General features: G+C 34.4%; 1 long non-coding RNA gene across 1 annotated transcript; it reads left to right on the top strand.

Moving 5' to 3' along the window:
• Positions 1 to 1055: 1055 nt before the first annotated feature.
• On the top strand, positions 1056 to 7506 carry LOC131806784 (uncharacterized). Its single transcript, XR_009344163.1, has 2 exons — positions 1056 to 1213; positions 7046 to 7506. It is a non-coding gene; the product is annotated as an uncharacterized LOC131806784 (long non-coding RNA).
• The last annotated feature ends 7541 nt before the right edge of the window (positions 7507 to 15047 follow it).

Raw genomic sequence — 15047 nt, 5'->3', positions numbered from 1 at the left:
GTACCTTCTCCACAAAAAGTCAAAATTTTCACAGAAAATAATTTATTGTATCGATCAAGAAAAGATCATCCAATTTTGTGCAAACTTACTTTCCTAACATAACCCGTAATTAACGCGTATCTATCTTTTGGACACCTATAGTAGCTCTTCTATCTATAGGAGGAACAGGGAAGGGGCACCTCCCATAGCTCATCACAATTTGTAGCACCTTTTGTAAATGGCAATTGGACACCTATAGTAGCTCTTCTATCTATGGGAGGAACAGGTAAGGGACATCTCTGATATTTCATAAAAATTTGTAGCACCTTTTGTAAATGGCAATTGTCATTCCTGACCCACCACAAGCAACAGCATTCAATTCAATTCAATAAATACTTGATGTTTATTATTTTTTCTGTTGGCTTGTTGGCTGAATGACGATCAGTCTGACTGACTTACTGCCAGTCGTCTGTCTGACTGTCTGGTTATCATTTACATTTTTCTTACTTCCACTCATATTTCTGCAAAGCTAAACTGAACGCCCACAGGAAATGTTACGCTTTTAATTTCCTGTCCTAGGTTTAGGTTGGCGGTGGTGGTTGGGTGGTTTACGATGACTTGAATCGGTTTTTGCTTTTCATAGTTCCAGAGAAGTTGAAGTTGCATAATGACGTGGTGGTGGCGATGTTGTTGTTGCTGCTGTCGCTGAAAGTTGAATAATTGAATAAACTTGCAACATTTATGCCTAACAGCCCAACAGCGGCTATGACAACGACAACTGCAACGACGGAGAATGATGATGGCGATGACGACGAGTAGGTGAGAAATGCCTGAAACCTTATAAAAGAAAAAGAAGAAAAACATACCAAAGATAGGAAAATCAAAATACCAGACTCAATGGATTGTAGGTTGTTTTTTTGGCGAACGCCTCTTATCCCCAGGGAATTGTTGTTGTTATTTTTTTTTGTAATTGTTAACTTGTTATACATCCGTAAATTGCTTTGCATATTTTTTTTGAGTAGTATTTTTTTAATAATGAAATTTATTTCCTGTCTCTCTTTTTCTCTTTGCAGTTTGTCGATATTGGCATTGTCACCTCCATCGAATCGAATCACAAACAATTGGAAACGGCCCGCAAAGGTCAGGAGATTTGTGTCAAAATCGAACCCATACCGGTGAATCACCCAAAATGTTTGGCCGTCATTTTGAAGCTGATGATATGTTGGTTAGCAAGGTAAGTTGATGGAAATTTATGATACGATTTTTATACCCTCCACCTTGGAAAGGAGGGTATATTAACTTTGTCATTCCGTTTGTAACATCCTTAAGTATTCGTCGTAGACCCCATAATGTATATGTGTATATGCATACATGTATAAAATTCTAAGTCGATTTAACGATGTCCGTCTGTCTGTCCGTCCATCTGTCTGTCCGTCTGTTTGTCCGTCTGTCGATCTATTGAAATCACGATACAGCCCACATTATTTGACGTAGAGCGTCAAAATTTAGCAGAGCAATTTGTATTGTGTCTAGGATGGTTGGTATTGAAAATGAGATATATCGGTCCAGGTTTTTCTATAGTACTCATATAACGGTACCTCCCGGTATTCGGTATTTTAATGATTTTAGCGACATTATTGACCGGAATTGTTTAAAATTTGGTATTTGAAGTTCGTAATGGATACTACAGCCTATGACAGAAATTGTCTATGCCGGTCCAGGTCTTCGTATATGCCCCATATATCAGTACCTCCCTATATTCAGAATTTTGACGAGTTTTGGTACAAGACCCACCAAAATTGTTTGAGATGTCATATTTCAAGTTCGTAATGGATGCTACAGCCTGTGACAGAGAATTGTCTATGCTGGTTCAGGTCTTCGCATCTGCCAACAAAAACCCATTTTCAGCATTACTAGTAATGGCGCCTACAATGTTGCTCTGCGGTATTTTGGCCCATTCCCGGCGAAGCGCTTGCTTGGGATGATCGACACTTTGGTATTTTTAGTGCAACTTTGCTTTCCAAAATACTCCAGACACAATAGTCCAACGGATTGGAGATCCGGAGATTTTGGTGACCATTGTGCGCTGGAAATGAAGCGAGGAACCTCATTTTGTAACCATTCTTGGGTGGAGCGTGCTGAGTGCGATGGCGCTGAGTCCTATTGGAATGTCCAAGTTCTGCGGCCAAAATATTTGCGTGCCCAAGGCTTTATACACCCTCCAGAATAGTTTCGCGATAATATTCGGCATTATTCTGATGCCACGGTCGATTAATACGAGCGGAGAGCGACTGTTATGGCGTCCCACACCATCACCATGGCCGGCGCCTGAGTTGTGGTGGCCAACCGAAGGTGCACATTTTCAGCTGACCTCTTTGGCAAGTAAACACGATAATTTTGTTTGTTTACAAACTGCTGGACAACGAATGTTTCTCATCGGGGAAAACCAAATTCGGCAGTTCAGCTCTTTCGGCCAAGCGAAGCTACTCTTTAGCTCTTTTGAGTCTATTTTCTTTCTGTTGCGGTTTAAGTTCTTGCACTTTTTATACCCTCCACCATACTATGGAGGGTATATTAATTTTGTCATTCCGTTTGTAACTCCTCGAAATATTCATGTCAGACCCAACAAAGTATATATATTCTTGATCAGCGTAAAATTCTAAGACGATTTAGCCATGTCCGTCTGTCTGTCTGTGTGTCTGTCTGTCTGTCCGTCTGTGTGTCTGCCTGTCTGTCTGTTGTAATCACGCTATCTTTCGAACAAATTGAGATAGAAGGCTAAAATTTTGCACACATGTATTTTTTCCCAGTAGGCAGGTTAAGTTCGTAAATGGGCCATGTAGGTCCAAGTTATCATATAGCCCCCATATAACGGTACCTCCCGATATTCGGTATTTTGATGATTTTAGCGACATTGTTTTACCGGAATCGTTTCAAATTTGGTATTTGAAGTTCGTAATGGATACTTCATCCAAAGTCAAAGAGTGAGCCATGTAGGTCCACGTCTTCATATATCCCCCATATAACGGAACCCCCGATATTCGATATTTTAATGATTTTACGCTATGTGAAGTTCGTAATGGATACTTCAGCCCATGCCAGAAAATTGTCTGTGCAGGTCCACGTCTTCGTATAGCCCCCATATAACGGTACCCCCCATATTCGGTATTTTGACGATTTAGCTACATTATAAACAGATTTTTCTTCAAGTTTCGCATTTAAATATGTAATAATTTATGACAAAAGTTGCCTATGCAGGCCCACGTCGTCGTATAAGCATTCGGTACTTTTAAGATTTAACAGAATTTTTAACGGGTTTTATTTTTTGGAAATTGCCAAATTTGTACCAAATGGTGGAGGGTATTAAAAGTTCGGCCCGGCCGAACTTACAGCTTTTTTACTTGTTGGAATTTCAATGGCTTTACCCCGAGCTCATTTTTCAATATTTGCCGAATGAAATATTGCCATCACGAGCCATTTTTCGGCCACTGCGACGCGGGTCGCTTCTTTACTTTTCGAACCATTTCTGCTGATGTTGCTGTTTTCTTCTGTCCACTTCCTTGACGTCGGGCTACGCTACCAGTATAAAGGTAACGAGCTATGGTACGAGACACAAAAGATCTATTCACATTTAAATGCTGGAGTGCTCTAACGATACCCACTTGTGGTTTCCCAGCCAAATATAAAGAAATTACACTATCACGCTTGAGAGTTATCGTGCACACCAGCTAGGCAGACAGACAGACGGACAGGCAGACATCGCTAGATCGACTCCAAATGTTCTAAAACGTATTTGTCCAAAGGTACCTATGGTCTAAAACTATTATTTCGAAGATCCTAACCACAATTTTATTTCAAGGGGCTACAACTTAATATTTTGGCTTCGCAAGGGTTAGAAGACTATTTCGCAAAAATATTTGGAATTTGTTGGTTAACAGTTTTGGTCACTTTTGCTTCTGGAAGATGTCTCTCAGATATTTGGATTATGGATGCTTTGTTTTCCTTCAGCATTATTATTAGTGGTATTTTTTACGTAAAATTTACTATCCTTCGGTTCCAGGGAATATTGAGAATTTTGATTTTAAAGTGGTTTAAAAAAGTGGATTCTATATCTCATTCGATCCCGTTTAGTCTTTCTAGTTAAATACATTTTCCTCCACATCTTCTTCTTTAATCCATTGAAGAAACCTCAAGGAAACAAATATGTATGTATGTATGTAAGCCGACCTCAAGGCAAAATATGAATGGATGGAGAAATGTTTTGTTGGTTGGATGCCTTCCCATACCTCCCATCCCATCCAATAGCTGGGTTGAGGGTATTCATGACAATTGCTTGGAAATTGTTAACGTCATACTTTGCCTTCTACGCTTTCTGTTGGCCATTGACTTTTGGCTGAAATGCTGCGCGCACACACACACACATGTTCTTTTTCTTGTATATAATATATATTGTAGTGGTGTATATATACATGCGTATCTCTGTGTGTGTGTGTGTATGTTACGTTCGTTCATTCGTTTATTTGTATTGACACATTGACCCAATTATTTAATGTTTACTCCATCATCTACAAATCTATTTTTGGAATACACACATCTTATTTTCGTTCTCTGCCAACTTCTCTGCAATGCGAGGAAATGGTGGAAAAGTGGAGAGTTGGGTCTCGTACTCTATGTTGTGCTAGTCATTCAATGTTTCATTTTGTTTTATTAGTCCCTTCTCTCCGCCCGGCATTCGTCCTTTGTTTTCCAATGGAATCGTAGAGCGAATAGTGCGTCATTATTTCGCATAGTTGAAGGCTGTATGGTTTTTTTTTTGTTTTCCTCTAAAAGGACCGGAGAGAGAGAGGTCAAATTTTTGTTCTACGCATAAATGAGCTAAAGGCGATTTTTTTTTGCGTAAAAAGACCTGTAGAGGTCTTTTTTTATAAAAGAAACCTTCAATCCATAGCAGGGCCCTGTAGAAGGTCTCATATAGGTTTCCTATTCATAAATAATAATAAGGAAGGCCTTCGACAGGTCTCCGAAGACTTTGTAAAGATCTTTTTCGCTCAGAAGACCTGCAAAAGGTATTCAGACCGAAGAATACCGAAGAAGGTATTCATTTCATTGAGGACCTTTAGACGGTTTACTTTTCAAATAAGACCTATGAGGTCCTCCTTTTTATTGAAAACTCTAGAAGGTGTGATTCTCCTGTGAGCCGATATATCCCATCTTCGCATCAGATTTGGTATTACTAGAAATAATGGGATATGCGAAGTATGAAGAGAACTGGACTCTTATTTGGATTTTATAATCGTTTTGATTATTCAAAATTTTGACCCTTTGTGGATGAGGTACCAGAAGGATTGGTCCGATCTCTACCATCTTTATAACAGATCTTGTTTTAATACATATATTGAGATGTTCCAAGTCTGAACGGAATCGGATGTTCATTTCCCGTTTTATGAGCTTCATGGATATTCAAAATTTTGACCCTTTGTGGGGTGGTACCAGAAGGAGTGGACCTATATATTCCATCTTCACACCAGACCTTGGGTTAATTAAAATATTGTGATCTGTGTAATTTGAAGATAATTGGATATTTTTATCACATTTTATAAGAGTTATAATTATTCAAAATTTCGACCATTTATGGGGGAGGTACTTAATGGGGTGGTCCGATATTGTCCATTATAGCATTTCGACCTTCTGTGGGGGAGGTACCAGATGGAGTGGACCGATATTGCCCATCTCCGAACTCGATCTAAGTTTGAGGATAATATTGTGATGTACCAAGTTTAGGACCTTCATGAGTTATCCTACACACCAGCTAGCCAGACGGACGGACATCCCTAGATCGACTCTAAATGTCCTAAAACGAATTTTGCCCAAAGAGACCTGGGGTCTAAAAAATTGAGAGACCTCTATTATTATCTTTCTTTTTATACCCTACACCACATGATGGTTAGGGTATGTGCACAGGCAAAAGGAAACGAGATAGACCCTTTTGATGATCTGCATAGAATCTGAGTTGATTTATGCATGTCAGTCCGCCCGTCTGTCCATGTATTCTTGTGAACAAAATGCAGGTCGCATTTATTATCCGATTGCGATGAAATTTTTGGCTCAAGGACGAACGCTATTGAAATTGGAGATAATCGGTAAAAATTTAGATATAGCTCCCATATTTATCTTCGTCCGATTTGCCTTTATTGTGCACCAAACGTGTAATATCAGTCTGAATGGTATGGAATTTTGCACATACAACCAAATTAGGTCTGAAAATAAGTTTGCCAAATTTGATCGAAATCGGTTCAGATATAGCTATAGCTCCCAAATATATTGTTCATCCGATTTGTTATTTTTGTCTTCCGCTGCCGTAATATGCACTCTGTAACAACAATATTTGGGAAAATATAGCCAATACAGCTCAGAAATACCTTTGCTAAATTTATCGAGATCGGTTCAGATTTGGATATAGCTCCCATATATAACTTCGTCCGATTTACTTTTTATTGTACGTCTAATATTTGTCCAAATGGGGTGGAATTCGGCACATACGACCGAATTGAGTCTAGAAGCTAGTATGCCAAATTTGGTGAAGATCGGTTCAGATATAGCTATAGCTGCCATATATAGTGTTCATCCGATTTGTTGTCCACAGCCGTAATAGCAATCCGTAAGAACGATATTCAGGGAAATATATCAATACCGCTCAGAAATATCTTTGCCAAATTTTATGGAGATCGGTTTAGATTTGGATATAGCTCCCATATATATCTTTATCTGATTTCAAATTATTTTTGCTCCAAATGGGCAATACAATTCCGAATTTAAAGGATACAAATGTTTCGGCATATTTAGTCCTTGAATTTTAAATTATAATTATAATCATAGGGTGAATTATGAATTCTCCCATAAAAACATTTAATTATTATGTGGAGCTCAACTAAATTAGCAAAGTGGTGTAGGGTATCATAAAGTCGGCCCCGCCCGACTTTAAGACTTTCTTTACTGGTAATTTTTATTTTTTTTGTTTCTTTTTATCCTTTCCATTTCATTTTTTATCACCTTCTTCTCTTTTCAGATTTCCCGTCAAAGTATCGATGCTTGCAAGGATTACTTCCGTGATGATTTAATTAAGGCTGATTGGGCTCTAATGGTTGAACTGAAGAAACTTTTCCAAATTTTATAAATTGTTTATAGAATCGATTGCAATATACAAACATATATTTATTTCCTGATGATGATGCTGATGATGAAAAACTGACCCACGGAGACAGACAAATAAACAAGAAGAAGAAGAACATCAACAATGCTTTCGTAATTTTAATATTTATACTTTTTTTGCGCCTGGATTATTTAATTTGCCAAAAAATCAGAAGGTCCTGGCCCTTGTCGCCTTAAAAAAAACAACTATGGATGAAGATGACAAGCCAACTGCTGGCTGCCAGGATTCGTGCAAACAATTATAAGTTTCCTTTTTTATAAAAAAAAATTTCTTCCAAAAAACTCAACACAAACAAACACACACAAATCATAAATTGATTGAAAAGAAATGGAAAAAAATTGAGAAAAAAAAAACACAATTTGATTGCAATAAATAAATTATGGCTTACAGACAAAAAAGTATAACAAAAAATAAATGAATGAAGTTTTGTATTTCGAGGGAGGGAGGCTTTTTTTTGTGGGCTCTAAACAAGGACGAATACCCTGGGGTATGACCTCAGTGTGAAAAAAAATAGCTGACCCCGGCCCCTTGCGGCGCTAAAATTTACCTTCTCTATTTTTTCTCAATGATAAACTTGGTTGAATGACGTCATTCTGTGTGAAATACAGAGAGTTTATAGGAAGTGAGGTAGAGGGGAGGGGAAATGCCGTCCGTCCCCATTGCTTGTTCATTTAGCTATACATAGAGATCCGAATCTATGAGGAACTTATCTGTTTGTACCCATGTCGCGTTCGTCCTCTGTCATTCATACATACATCCTTTCATTCATTGTTCTGTTATTTGTGAGAGAGAGGTGTAGGAAGTAAAAGGAGAGAGATGGCGCTGAACGTTATATGCCGGCAAAAGCTTCAAGGATGTTGCCCTAAATGAATTGTGCCAATTTTTACATGGTTTGCACAACGTCAATGTGTTATGGCAACCGATGTTGCGGCATTATCTGAGACTAGAAAATATATATGTGCATTTACATATATACCAACAGACACTTATATATAGAGAGACAAGGACGAAAAGAGAGATGGGTGTATTGCAACGCACGTTGGAGACACTAAAAACAAGGCTAAAACAGAAAAGACGAAATAGATGCGAAGTAAAATGGATAGAGGCGGCTAGGTCGACCTAGTGATATCACCCTGAAATGTCAATATTTAAGGAGTTATGGCCAATTTAAAGTATGCTATTTTTCCTCCTTTAAAAAGTGATCACAAATTATAGCTAAAAACCCCGAAATGTCAATATTTAAGGAGTTATGGCCAATTTAAAGTATGCTATTTTTCCTAGTTCAAAAAGTGATCACAAATTATAGCTAAAAACCCCGAAATGTCAATATTTAAGGAGTTATGGCCATTTTAAAGTATGCTATTTTTCCTCCTCAAAAAAGTGATCACAAATTATAGCTAAAAACCCCGAAATGTCAATATTTAAGGAGTTATGGCCATTTTAAAGTATGCTATTTTTCTTAGTTCAAAAAGTGATCACAAATTATAGCTAAAAACCCCGAAATGTCAATATTTAAGGAGTTATGGCCATTTTAAAGTATACTATTTTTCCTAGTTCAAAAAGTGATCACAAATTATAGCTAAAAACCCCGAAATGTCAATATTTAAGGAGTTATGGCCAATTCAAAGTATGCTATTTTTCCTAGTTCAAAAAGTGATCACAAATTATAGCTAAAAACCCCGAAATGTCAATATTTAAGGAGTTATGGCCATTTTAAAGTATGCTATTTTTCCTCCTCAAAAAAGTGATCACAAATTATAGCTAAAACCCCGAAATGTCAATATTTAAGGAGTTATGGCCATTTTAAAGTATGCTATTTTTCCTCCTTTAAAAAGTGATCACCGATTATAGCTAAAAACCCCGAAATGTCAATATTTAAGGAGTTATGGCCATTTTAAAGTATGCTATTTTTCCTCCTTTAAAAAGTGATCACAAATTATAGCTAAAAACCCCGAAATGTCAATATTTAAGGAGTTATGGCCATTTTGAAGTATTCTATTTTTCCTAGTTCAAAAAGTGATCACAAATTATAGCTAAAAACCCCGAAATGTCAATATTTAAGGAGTTATGGCCATTTTAAAGTATGCTATTTTTCCTCTTTAAAAAAGTTATCACAAATTATAGCTAAAAACCCCGAAATGTCAATATTTAAGGAGTTATGGCCATTTTAATGTATGCTATTTTTCCTCCTTTAAAAAGTGATCACAAATTATAGCTAAAAACCCCGAAATGTCAATATTTAAGGAGTTATGGCCATTTTAAAGTATGCTATTTTTCCTCCTTAAAAAGTGATCACAAATTATAGCTAAAAACCCCGAAATGTCAATATTTAAGGAGTTATGGCCATTTTAAAGTATGCTATTTTTCCTCCTTTAAAAAGTGATCACAAATTATAGCTAAAAACCCCGAAATGTCAATATTTAAGGAGTTATGGCCATTTTAAAGTATGCTATTTTTCCTCCTTTAAAAAGTGATCACAAATTATAGCTAAAAACCCCGAAATGTCAATATTTAAGGAGTTATGGCCATTTTAAAGTATGCTATTTTTCCTCTTTAAAATAGTGATCACAAATTATAGCTAAAAACCCCGAAATGTCAATATTTAAGGAGTTATGGCCATTTTAAAGTATGCTATTTTTCCTCCTTCAAAAAGTGATCACAAATTATAGCTAAAAACCCCGAAATGTCAATATTTAAGGAGTTATGGCCATTTTAAAGTATGCTATTTTTCCTCCTTCAAAAAGTGATCACAAATTATAGCTAAAAACCCCGAAATGTCAATATTTAAGGAGTTATGGCCATTTTAAAGTATGCTATTTTTCCTCCTTTCAAAAAGTGATCACAAATTATAGCTAAAAACCCCGAAATGTCAATATTTAAGGAGTTATGGCCATTTTAAAGTATGCTATTTTTCCTCCTTCAAAAAGTGATCACAAATTATAGCTAAAAACCCCGAAATGTCAATATTTAAGGAGTTATGGCCATTTTAAAGTATGCTATTTTTCCTCCTTTAAAAAGTGATCACAAATTATAGCTAAAAACCCCGAAATGTCAATATTTAAGGAGTTATGGCCATTTTAAAGTATGCTATTTTTCCTCTTTAAAAAAGTTATCACAAATTATAGCTAAAAACCCCGAAATGTCAATATTTAAGGAGTTATGGCCATTTTAATGTATGCTATTTTTCCTCCTTTAAAAAGTGATCACAAATTATAGCTAAAAACCCCGAAATGTCAATATTTAAGGAGTTATGGCCATTTTAATGTATGCTATTTTTCCTCCTTTAAAAAGTGATCACAAATTATAGCTAAAAACCCCGAAATGTCAATATTTAAGGAGTTATGGCCATTTTAAAGTATGCTATTTTTCCTCCTTTAAAAAGTGATCACAAATTATAGCTAAAAACCCCGAAATGTCAATATTTAAGGAGTTATGGCCATTTTAAAGTATGCTATTTTTCCTCCTTTAAAAAGTGATCACAAATTATAGCTAAAAACCCCGAAATGTCAATATTTAAGGAGTTATGGCCATTTTAAAGTATGCTATTTTTCCTAGTTCAAAAAGTGATCACAAATTATAGCTAAAAACCCCGAAATGTCAATATTTAAGGAGTTATGGCCATTTTAAAGTATGCTATTTTTCCTCTTTAAAAAAGTTATCACAAATTATAGCTAAAAACCCCGAAATGTCAATATTTAAGGAGTTATGGCCATTTTAATGTATGCTATTTTTCCTCCTTTAAAAAGTGATCACAAATTATAGCTAAAAACCCCGAAATGTCAATATTTAAGTAGTTATGGCCATTTTAAAGTATGCTATTTTCCTAGTTCAAAAAGTGATCACAAATTATAGCTAAAAACCCCGAAATGTCAATATTTAAGGAGTTATGGCCATTTTAAAGTATGCTATTTTTCCTAGTTCAAAAAGTGATCACAAATTATAGCTAAAAACCCCGAAATGTCAATATTTAAGGAGTTATGGCCATTTTAAAGTATGCTATTTTTCCTCTTTAAAAAAGTTATCACAAATTATAGCTAAAAACCCCGAAATGTCAATATTTAAGGAGTTATGGCCATTTTAATGTATGCTATTTTTCCTCCTTTAAAAAGTGATCACAAATTATAGCTAAAAACCCCGAAATGTCAATATTTAAGTAGTTATGGCCATTTTAAAGTATGCTATTTTTCCTAGTTCAAAAAGTGATCACAAATTATAGCTAAAAACCCCGAAATGTCAATATTTAAGGAGTTATGGCCATTTTAAAGTATGCTATTTTTCCTAGTTCAAAAAGTGATCACAAATTATAGCTAAAAACCCCGAAATGTCAATATTTAAGGAGTTATGGCCATTTTAAAGTATGCTATTTTTCCTCTTTAAAAAAGTTATCACAAATTATAGCTAAAAACCCCGAAATGTCAATATTTAAGGAGTTATGGCCATTTTAATGTATGCTATTTTTCCTCCTTTAAAAAGTGATCACAAATTATAGCTAAAAACCCCGAAATGTCAATATTTAAGGAGTTATGGCCATTTTAAAGTATGCTATTTTTCCTAGTTCAAAAAGTGATCACAAATTATAGCTAAAAACCCCGAAATGTCAATATTTAAGGAGTTATGGCCATTTTAAAGTATGCTATTTTTCCTAGTTCAAAAAGTGATCACAAATTATAGCTAAAAACCCCGAAATGTCAATATTTAAGGAGTTATGGCCATTTTAAAGTATGCTATTTTTCCTCCTTTAAAAAGTGATCACAGATTATAGCTAAAAACCCCGAAATGTCAATATTTAAGGAGTTATGGCCATTTTAAAGTATGCTATTTTTCCTCCTTTAAAAAGTGATCACAAATTATAGCTAAAAACCCCGAAATGTCAATATTTAAGGAGTTATGGCCATTTTAAAGTATGCTATTTTTCCTAGTTCAAAAAGTGATCACAAATTATAGCTAAAAACCCCGAAATGTCAATATTTAAGGAGTTATGGCCATTTTAAAGTATGCTATTTTTCCTCCTTTAAAAAGTGATCACAAATTATAGCTAAAAACCCCGAAATGTCAATATTTAAGGAGTTATGGCCATTTTAAAGTATGCTATTTTTCCTAGTTCAAAAAGTGATCACAAATTATAGCTAAAAACCCCGAAATGTCAATATTTAAGGAGTTATGGCCATTTTAAAGTATGCTATTTTTCCTAGTTCAAAAAGTGATCACAAATTATAGCTAAAAACCCCGAAATGTCAATATTTAAGGAGTTATGGCCATTTTAAAGTATGCTATTTTTCCTCTTTAAAAAAGTGATCACAAATTATAGCTAAAAACCCCGAAATGTCAATATTTAAGGAGTTATGGCCATTTTAAATGTATGCTATTTTTCCTCCTTTAAAAAGTGATCACAAATTATAGCTAAAAACCCCGAAATGTCAATATTTAAGGAGTTATGGCCATTTTAAAGTATGCTATTTTTCCTCCTTTAAAAAGTGATCACAAATTATAGCTAAAAACCCCGAAATGTCAATATTTAAGGAGTTATGGCCATTTTAAAGTATGCTATTTTTCCTCCTTTAAAAAGTGATCACAAATTATAGCTAAAAACCCCGAAATGTCAATATTTAAGGAGTTATGGCCATTTTAAAGTATGCTATTTTTCCTCCTTAAAAAGTGATCACAAATTATAGCTAAAAACCCCGAAATGTCAATATTTAAGGAGTTATGGCCATTTTAAAGTATGCTATTTTTCCTAGTTCAAAAAGTGATCACAAATTATAGCTAAAAACCCCGAAATGTCAATATTTAAGGAGTTATGGCCATTTTAAAGTATGCTATTTTTCCTCTTTAAAAAAGTTATCACAAATTATAGCTAAAAACCCCGAAATGTCAATATTTAAGGAGTTATGGCCATTTTAATGTATGCTATTTTTCCTCCTTTAAAAAGTGATCACAAATTATAGCTAAAAACCCCGAAATGTCAATATTTAAGGAGTTATGGCCATTTTAAAGTATGCTATTTTTCCTCTTTAAAAAAGTGATCACAAATTATAGCTAAAAACCCCGAAATGTCAATATTTAAGTAGTTATGGCCATTTTAAAGTATGCTATTTTTCCTAGTTCAAAAAGTGATCACAAATTATAGCTAAAAACCCCGAAATGTCAATATTTAAGGAGTTATGGCCATTTTAAAGTATGCTATTTTTCCTAGTTCAAAAAGTGATCACAAATTATAGCTAAAAACCCCGAAATGTCAATATTTAAGGAGTTATGGCCATTTTAAAGTATGCTATTTTTCCTCCTTTAAAAAGTGATCACCGATTATAGCTAAAAACCCCGAAATGTCAATATTTAAGGAGTTATGGCCATTTTAAAGTATGCTATTTTTCCTAGTTCAAAAAGTGATCACAAATTATAGCTAAAAACCCCGAAAATGTCAATATTTAAGGAGTTATGGCCATTTTAAAGTATGCTATTTTTCCTCCTTTAAAAAGTGATCACAAATTATAGCTAAAAACCCCGAAATGTCAATATTTAAGGAGTTATGGCCATTTTAAAGTATGCTATTTTTCCTAGTTCAAAAAGTGATCACAAATTATAGCTAAAAACCCCGAAATGTCAATATTTAAGGAGTTATGGCCATTTTAAAGTATGCTATTTTTCCTAGTTCAAAAAGTGATCACAAATTATAGCTAAAAACCCCGAAATGTCAATATTTAAGGAAGTTATGGCCATTTTAAAGTATGCTATTTTTCCTCCTCAAAAAAGTGATCACAAATTATAGCTAAAAACCCCGAAATGTCAATATTTAAGGAGTTATGGCCATTTTAAAGTATGCTATTTTTCCTCCTTTAAAAAGTGATCACAGATTATAGCTAAAAACCCCGAAATGTCAATATTTAAGGAGTTATGGCCATTTTAAAGTATGCTATTTTTCCTAGTTCAAAAAGTGATCACAAATTATAGCTAAAAACCCCGAAAATGTCAATATTTAAGGAGTTATGGCCATTTTAAAGTATGCTATTTTTCCTCCTTTAAAAAGTGATCACAAATTATAGCTAAAAACCCCGAAATGTCAATATTTAAGGAGTTATGGCCATTTTAAAGTATGCTATTTTTCCTAGTTCAAAAAGTGATCACAAATTATAGCTAAAAACCCCGAAATGTCAATATTTAAGGAGTTATGGCCATTTTAAAGTATGCTATTTTTCCTAGTTCAAAAAGTGATCACAAATTATAGCTAAAAACCCCGAAATGTCAATATTTAAGGAGTTATGGCCATTTTAAAGTATGCTATTTTTCCTCCTCAAAAAAGTGATCACAAATTATAGCTAAAAACCCCGAAATGTCAATATTTAAGGAGTTATGGCCATTTTAAAGTATGCTATTTTTCCTAGTTCAAAAAGTGATCACAAATTATAGCTAAAAACCCCGAAATGTCAATATTTAAGGAGTTATGGCCATTTTAAAGTATGCTATTTTTCCTCCTCAAAAAAGTGATCACAAATTATAGCTAAAAACCCCGAAATGTCAATATTTAAGGAGTTATGGCCATTTTAAAGTATGCTATTTTTCCTAGTTCAAAAAGTGATCACAAATTATAGCTAAAAACCCCGAAATGTCAATATTTAAGGAGTTATGGCCATTTTAAAGTATGCTATTTTTCCTAGTTCAAAAAGTGATCACAAATTATAGCTAAAAACCCCGAAATGTCAATATTTAAGGAGTTATGGCCATTTTAAAGTATGCTATTTTTCCTAGTTCAAAAAGTGATCACAAATTATAGCTAAAAACCCCGAAATGTCAATATTTAAGGAGTTATGGCCATTTTAAAGTATGCTATTTTTCCTAGTTCAAAAAGTGATCACAAATTATA

The sequence above is a fragment of the Musca domestica genome, unplaced genomic scaffold, assembly GCF_030504385.1.
Source record: "Musca domestica strain aabys unplaced genomic scaffold, Musca_domestica.polishedcontigs.V.1.1 89, whole genome shotgun sequence".
NCBI lineage: Eukaryota > Metazoa > Arthropoda > Insecta > Diptera > Muscidae > Musca > Musca domestica.
This window is presented reverse-complemented; position numbering and strand designations above follow the sequence as displayed.